We start from the raw sequence: 7,524 nt of genomic DNA, 5'->3' as shown, positions 1-7,524 counted from the left end.
TTAACTAATCAGTATGCTCTAGCAGTTTCGTTAAGCAAAACAAACTTCAATTTTCAATCAAACAAGCGGAATACTGCGTTGCTTATGTGCGCTGACAGGGAGAATAACTATTTTATGTGACCTACATTAGGTACTAAAACCAAAGGATATGAAACAATGAAGTCCGTCATAATATAGAATTTATAATCCACCCCCACGTTCAGTGACAGCGAGCGACGCTAACGTTCGCCAACTATTTGACTGGTCCCCGATGTGGTAATTTGTTTTGTATAACGACACCACTAGAGCACATTGATTTATTAATCATCGGCTATTGGATGTCAAACATTTGGTAATATTGACCTATAGTCTTAGAAAGAAAACTCGCTAGACAATTTTTCCAATAGTAGCAAGGGATATTTTACATGCACCATCCCACAGACAGGATAACACATACCACGGCCTTTGATATACCAGTCATGATGCACTGGCTATAACGGGAAATAGGAAGTTAGAGAAGTAATATGGATGGTAATATGACCGGAAACAGTCAAAAGAAACAAACATGAAGACGAAATAACAAAGTCGAGAAGAGTACTGTTATAATGTTAAATCTAGATCTTTGTTGTTGTCCCTTTGTTGTTTGGTTTTTTGTTTTGTTGGGGGTGCTGCTGCTGCTGTTGTTGTTGTTGTTGTTGTTGCTATTATTTTTGTGTTTATTGTGTTTTCTATGTCGTGTTGTTTTCTTTATTTTTGGGGAAAAAGGTGGAGGTTATTCAGACTGTTTCACAAACGAATCGCTTGTTTTCACAACCACAGGCAGTAAATCATACGCCATGCCCGGACCTGAATATTAATTCAGCCTGAGTAATATTTATTTCGGACATTCGTTCTGCATCATATAGCATGATCGCGACGAATACGAAGGTACCAGTAGCTGCATGTACTTTCATACGAACCGTTTTAACAAGGCGCCATACTGAACAATCTCTTTTTGAACGTCTTGAACGTGTAATGTACTTATATACAATATATCAAGTTCTTTGTTTACTGTCCTTGTTACTGTAAACATGGAGCCGCAGAGGGTAAACACTTGTGACAATAAGCCACATAATAGTGTTACCTGCCATTTTCGCCATGACTTTCGCTAGTTATTAAAGACACACTTGAACAGAGTTATCCCACTAAACAGACTAACACATTTAAAGTAACACATCCATATTTTTAAACACAATGACGCATATTTCATTATTAGAGCCACTTTTGATAATTTAAATTAAAAGTTACTTTCGTTTTATTGTTTATAATATCCATTTTCGTACATCCGAAGTGTTTCTGGTCGTCCTGGTTTCTGTATACCCCAAAATACATTCTTAACACTTACGTACCTCTGAGAAGTAACGGATATCGAGCCAAGCTCTAGACAGTATTTCCCCGATAAAGAATCACAGACTTTAGTTTCACTCTGTTGTAACTTTATCCAGATGTGTTACAGGTTTGTAGATTAACCAACCTTATGGGCTGAAACTAGGGTGTAGGCCTTTAAATATTAGCTGAAAATATATACATTTCATTTGTCCCTAAAAGTGCTTTATTCAGCCACTCCTCTTTATCTTAGTATATTATCCAACTTGCTAATGGAATTTTGGTAAAATTATTGCATTATGACTATCCAGTGATACATTATCTACATGTGGGCCATTAAATACAATTTATCTTACAACGAGTTGTTACAAAACGTATCTTACGAGCGAAAAACAGTCAGGAATGTAATATTATATTTCTTACATATATGTGTGTATACATGTATGTGCGTTTGTGCGTGAGTGTGTTTCTTCTCTCTAGCATAGGATGAATAGTTATTTTCTCAGTAGGTCAAGAAATCTGGACTACAAAAGGGGTATTACCATATCAAAATTGTATCTCTGCACAAGGCAGAGTCGAAAGAACAACAGGCAAAGTCATGATTGCTTCCACGATTCAACTCAGGAGTTCGTTCTCGGGAGGACTGCCACTCCCTTGGCGATACACAACAGGATGCTTCATTCTCATGTACCGCAATAGGATGACAGCCACCACCCCCACCCCCACCCCCTAGGAGTTTTGTAACAGGGTGTCATCCCTCCTGCATCGCCCATAAGAGGACTGCCACTCGTCTAGGAGTTCTGTAATGTGGTGTTTCATCCATCCTGCACCTCTCGTAAGAGGACTGCCACTCGTGTGGGAGTTCTGTGATATGATGTTTCATCCCTCCTGCACCTCTCGTAAGAGGACTGCCACTCGTGTAGGAGTTCTGTGATATGGTGTTTCATCCCTCCTGCACCTCTCGTAAGAGGACTGCCCCTCGTGTAGGAGTTCTGTGATATGGTGTTTCATCCCTCGTGCACCTCTCGTAAGAGGACTGCCACTCGTGTAGGAGTTCTGTGATATGGTGTTTCATCCCTCGTGCACCTCTCGTAAGAGGACTGCCACTCGTCTAGGAGTTCTGTAATATGGTGTTTCATCCCTCCTGCACCTCTCGTAAGAGGACTTTACTCCCTAGGAGATCCGTAACTTTGTGCAGGAGGACAGCTAACTTTAGGGACAGACTGCCTCGACATGACCTTTGCAGGCGTTTATTATTAACACTGTGCGACTGGTGATACCCGATTTATACAGAGGGTTCGCCTATTCTGCAAAGATAGGAATACAAGGGAATATTTCTGAACGATACATCCGCACATTTCAAATTACGGCTCTTTCGTGTTTAACAAACTGTTATATCAACACTTGACTTGGGTAGTGAGAGTAAAAACCTGCAGCCATTTACCGATAGGTTAATCATACAGAATATCAGAAATATATCTATTTATGCACTTTCCTCCCCAAAGACAGGACAGCACATCCCAAGGCATTTGATATATCAGTCATGGAACACTGGTTGGGACGTGATATCCATCCAGTGTATTCGATCTTGTGACCCATCGCACCACAGACGGGTGTTCTGTCACCGAGATACACCACGCCTTCGTTATGTCATAAATGTGACCAGCATAACTCTTGTAAAAAAAATTTTAGAAACGATAAGTGTCAATAATCGGTGATACTTCACGCCTTTAGGTCAGGTCAAAACAATCTTTAATAACAATGCATGCATCCACTTAAGGTGCGGTACGTAACCCAGTGGTAAAGCGTTCGCTTGATACGCGGTCGGTTTAGGATCGATCCCCGTCAGTGGGCTCATTGGGCTATTTCTCGTTTCAGCCAGTGCACCACGACTGGTATATCAAAGGTCGTGGTATGTGCAATCATGTCTGTTGGATGGTGCATATAAAATATCCCCTGCTATTAATGGAAAAATGTAGCGGTTTTCCTCTCTAAGACTGTGTCAAAATTACCAAATTTTTGACATCTAATAGCCGATGATAGCTCTAGTGGTGTCGTTAAAACAAACATCCACTTGAAGCACGCTACCTAACCGTAAATACAATTGTGTTGAGGCCATCGTTAAAGGGACAGTCCTGAGTTGCCCGTCATTGTAACATGTTTTACTAACGAGCGAGACGTAACACAGTCGTAAAGCGCTTGCTTGATGCGCGGTCGGTTTGGGATCGATCCAGCCAGTGCACCACGACTGGTACATCAAAGGCCGTGGTATGTGCTATCCTGTCTATGGGATAGTGGAAATTATTTGGAGGTAAAATCTGCTCGGCTTCTTGAAACATGTAGTGGATCAGAATCATCTTGTATAATGTATAGACATGAATGAATGAATGTTTAACGACACCCCAGCACGAAAAATACATCGGCTATTGGGTGTCAAAACGGTGGTAATGCAAACAAATAAAGTGATGATTAACATCAATATACCAATTCAAGATTTAAATAAAAACAGTGTAACGAACTGTGCAAAAATACAAATATCACAGAAAGATACTGACTTTTACTCAAAATTTCAATTGTGCTGTATTGGCCATTCTCAAAGAGAATGTTACACCCCTGCACCACGGTGAGGTTACAGCACGCGCAGGACAATGGAATTCTAAAGAAAATGGATTTCAAATGTAATTTCTGTCGGGAACGTGTTACAGTAGCAGTGAAATCAGGACAGTCTCTTTATTTTCATCCATTCATTCATACTTATTTTCGTGCTTATATCCAATTACGGTTCAATCACGCTGTCTTATGCACATAGCTCAGCTATCTGGATTGTTTGTATAGGACAGAGGGTTAGTGTATAGTGGTTAGTGAGAGAGGTGGGTGTATTTGCTATTGAGTTGTTAAAACTTGCTCTGGGTTGGAGCCGGTGCCGAGGTGCGAACCCAGTGTCTTCCAGCCTTAATCGGGATGACTTAACACTGTTTGTGTCTTTTAACTACATGCATACTGTTTGTATGGGTACTTTGTTTTACAAAGCCTGTTTGTGTCTTACACGCGCGTAACTACGTGTATACTGTTTGTGTCTTACACGCGTGTAACTACATGAATACTGTTTGTGTCTTACACTCGCGTAACTACGTGCATACTTTTTGTGTCTTACACGAGTAACGCCGTGCATACTGTTTGTGTCTTACACGCGCGTAACTACGTGCATACTGTTTGTGTTTTACACGCGCGTAACTACGAATTTACAAAGCCTGTTTGTGTCTTACACGCGCGTAACTACATGCATACTGTTTGTGTCTTACACTCGCGTAACTACGTGTATACTGTTTGTGTCTCACACGCGTGTGACTACATGAATACTGTTTGTGTCTTACACTCGCGTAACTACGTGCATACTTTTTGTGTCTTACACGAGTGTAACTACGTGCATACTGTTTGTGTCTTACACGCGCGTAACTACGTGCATACTGTTTGTGTCTTACACTCGCGTAACTACGTGCATACTTTTTGTGTCTTACACGAGTGTAACTACGTGCATACTGTTTGTGTCTTACACGCGCGTAACTACGTGCATACTGTTTGTGTTTTACACGCGCGTAACTACGAATTTACAAAGCCTGTTTGTGTCTTACACGCGCGTAACTACATGCATACTGTTTGTGTCTTACACTCGCGTAACTACGTGTATACTGTTTGTGTCTCACACGCGTGTGACTACATGAATACTGTTTGTGTCTTACACTCGCGTAACTACGTGCATACTTTTTGTGTCTTACACGAGTGTAACTACGTGCATACTGTTTGTGTCTTACACGCGCGTAACTACGTGCATACTGTTTGTGTCTTACACGCGTGTAACTACGTGCATACTGTTTGTGCCTTACACGTGCGTAACTACGTGCATACTGTTTGTGTCTTACACGAGCGTAACTACGTGCATACTGTTTTTGTTTTACACGCGCGTAACTACGTGCATACTGTTTGTGTCTTACACGCGCGTAACTATGTGCATACTGTTTGTGTCTTACACGCGCGTAACTACGTGCATACTGTTTGTCTTACACGCGTGTAACTACGTGCATTTACAATGTTTAAACACTTGCGGTTACAGAAAAACAGGGTTAAAAAATTCGGCCCTTATTCTGTTTGTACATCCACTTGAGGTTCACGCTTGGTCACCCTCGGTCCAATTTCTGACATCACCAGCCATCGCATCCAGGGTGGAGGGCATCATCCATGGTCGAGGGCATCATCCATGGTCGCTCATTTTAGCCAAATATAACTCACGAAGACCGTTATGTTAACATGCTTTTATTTACATTTGCACACACGTGCCTTTGAACACTCATTATATCTATGTACAGTATGGGACATTCTGCTACCTGGCGGTGCGAACATACACGTGTATCTATCGCACACTGAACAACTAATCTAACAACAAACAAAACATTACAACGGATAATCAAGCCCTTCAACTACGTCACAGCGGATGTATAGCCTAAAGCGCGGACAAGATGAGTTTTTGGTTTGTATTAGCCGAATTCATTAATTATTAAAATGAATCAATTAACTGTATGATTACCGTTAAGTGTGTTACAATTGTTATTAAAATGAATCAATTAACTGTATGATTACCGTTAAGTGTGTTACAATTGTTATTAAAATGAATCAATTAACTGTATGATTACCGTTAAGTGTGTTACAATTGTTATTTTAATGGAAAGCTGCATTATGGTTAAGGACTTCGATGTCAGTATGTTTAAGCAATTCGATCTAATGCTTTGAAAGTGTTTAAGTGAAAACAATAAATGGAACTGAAACTTTAGGCCCGTAGGAACCGTGGACGGGCCCCTGTGCTCCCTACTCGGGGACGTAAATGTACGGCCTTTTTTGTTGGTTTTTCTCCTGCTCTATATAAATAAAGATTAAAAATATGGCTTGTGCACACCACCACCACCCCACCCCAACACCACCCCCGCCCCCTCCCCGTAATAGAGGCTGTGACTCGCCCACTAGAGATTGTGACAGTATGCCACCATCCCCACTCCTGATATCTTTCCTACGACTCTGCTTTCAACGAAAATATATTAAAAGGCATAAATCTATCCATGAGTTCACATTGATACACCTATGATTTTTTGTCAATAAAAACAAAATAAGTAATATTCTTTTAAAATATCTAAATGAGGAATATTGTTCATCCGCGTATTATACCATCCTCTGCACCGTAGGACAATGGGCTTAATAATGTAGACAACCAAACATTTGAAACGCCATTAAGACGCGTTCACATGGCCTAACAATTGATAACATGTATTATAATTTCATAGTCTGTAAATAAAACCACATAATTATACAAAACAGACTCCGGGCTATATTTACACAAAACGTTGTCATTATTACAAATCTAAAGGAACCACATACATCCTTACTTGGCAAATTAACAAAAAGCAAAACCACAATAACTATATTACAACTGACCCCAGCAGGCCTATAGTACACGCTTAGGCCCGAAACACACCTAAGTTGGGTCTGGGTCTGGTGGGTGTTTGTTTTTTATATTGTTATGAGGGCGGGGCGTAGCCCAGTGGTAAAGCGTTCGCTTGATGCGCGGTCGGTCCAGGGTCGATCCCCGTCGGTGGGCCCATTGGGCTATTTGTCGTTCCAGCTAGTGCTCCACAACTGGTCTAACAAAGGCCGTGGTATGTACTATCCTGTCTGTGGGATGGTGCATATAAAATACCCCTTGCTGCTAATCGAAAAGATTAGCCATGAAGTGGCGACATCGGGTTTCCTTTCTCAATATCTGTGTGGTCCTTAACCATATGTCTGACGCCATATAACCGTAAATAAAATGTGTTGAGTGCGTCGTTAAATAAAACATTTCCTTCCTTATAATGTTAATGAAAGTTTGTTTTGGTTTAACGACACCACTAGAGTACATTGATTAATCATCGGCTATTCGATGTCAATTATTTGGTAATTCTTAGAGAGGAAACCCGCTACATATCTCCAACAATAGCAAGGGATCTTTTATATGCATTTCCCCACAGACAGCACAGCACACACCACGGCCTTTGATATACCACTGTTTGGGACAGTAAAAAAACAATCAGAGAATGTGTCCTCTAAGGTGATTTGATCCTACGATGCGAACACCTTAAGCGAGTGTTTTATCGA

This window comes from Gigantopelta aegis, chromosome 3 (assembly GCF_016097555.1).
Source record: "Gigantopelta aegis isolate Gae_Host chromosome 3, Gae_host_genome, whole genome shotgun sequence".
NCBI classification, from domain to species: Eukaryota; Metazoa; Mollusca; class Gastropoda; order Neomphalida; family Peltospiridae; genus Gigantopelta; species Gigantopelta aegis.
Note: the sequence above shows the minus strand (reverse complement) of the source record.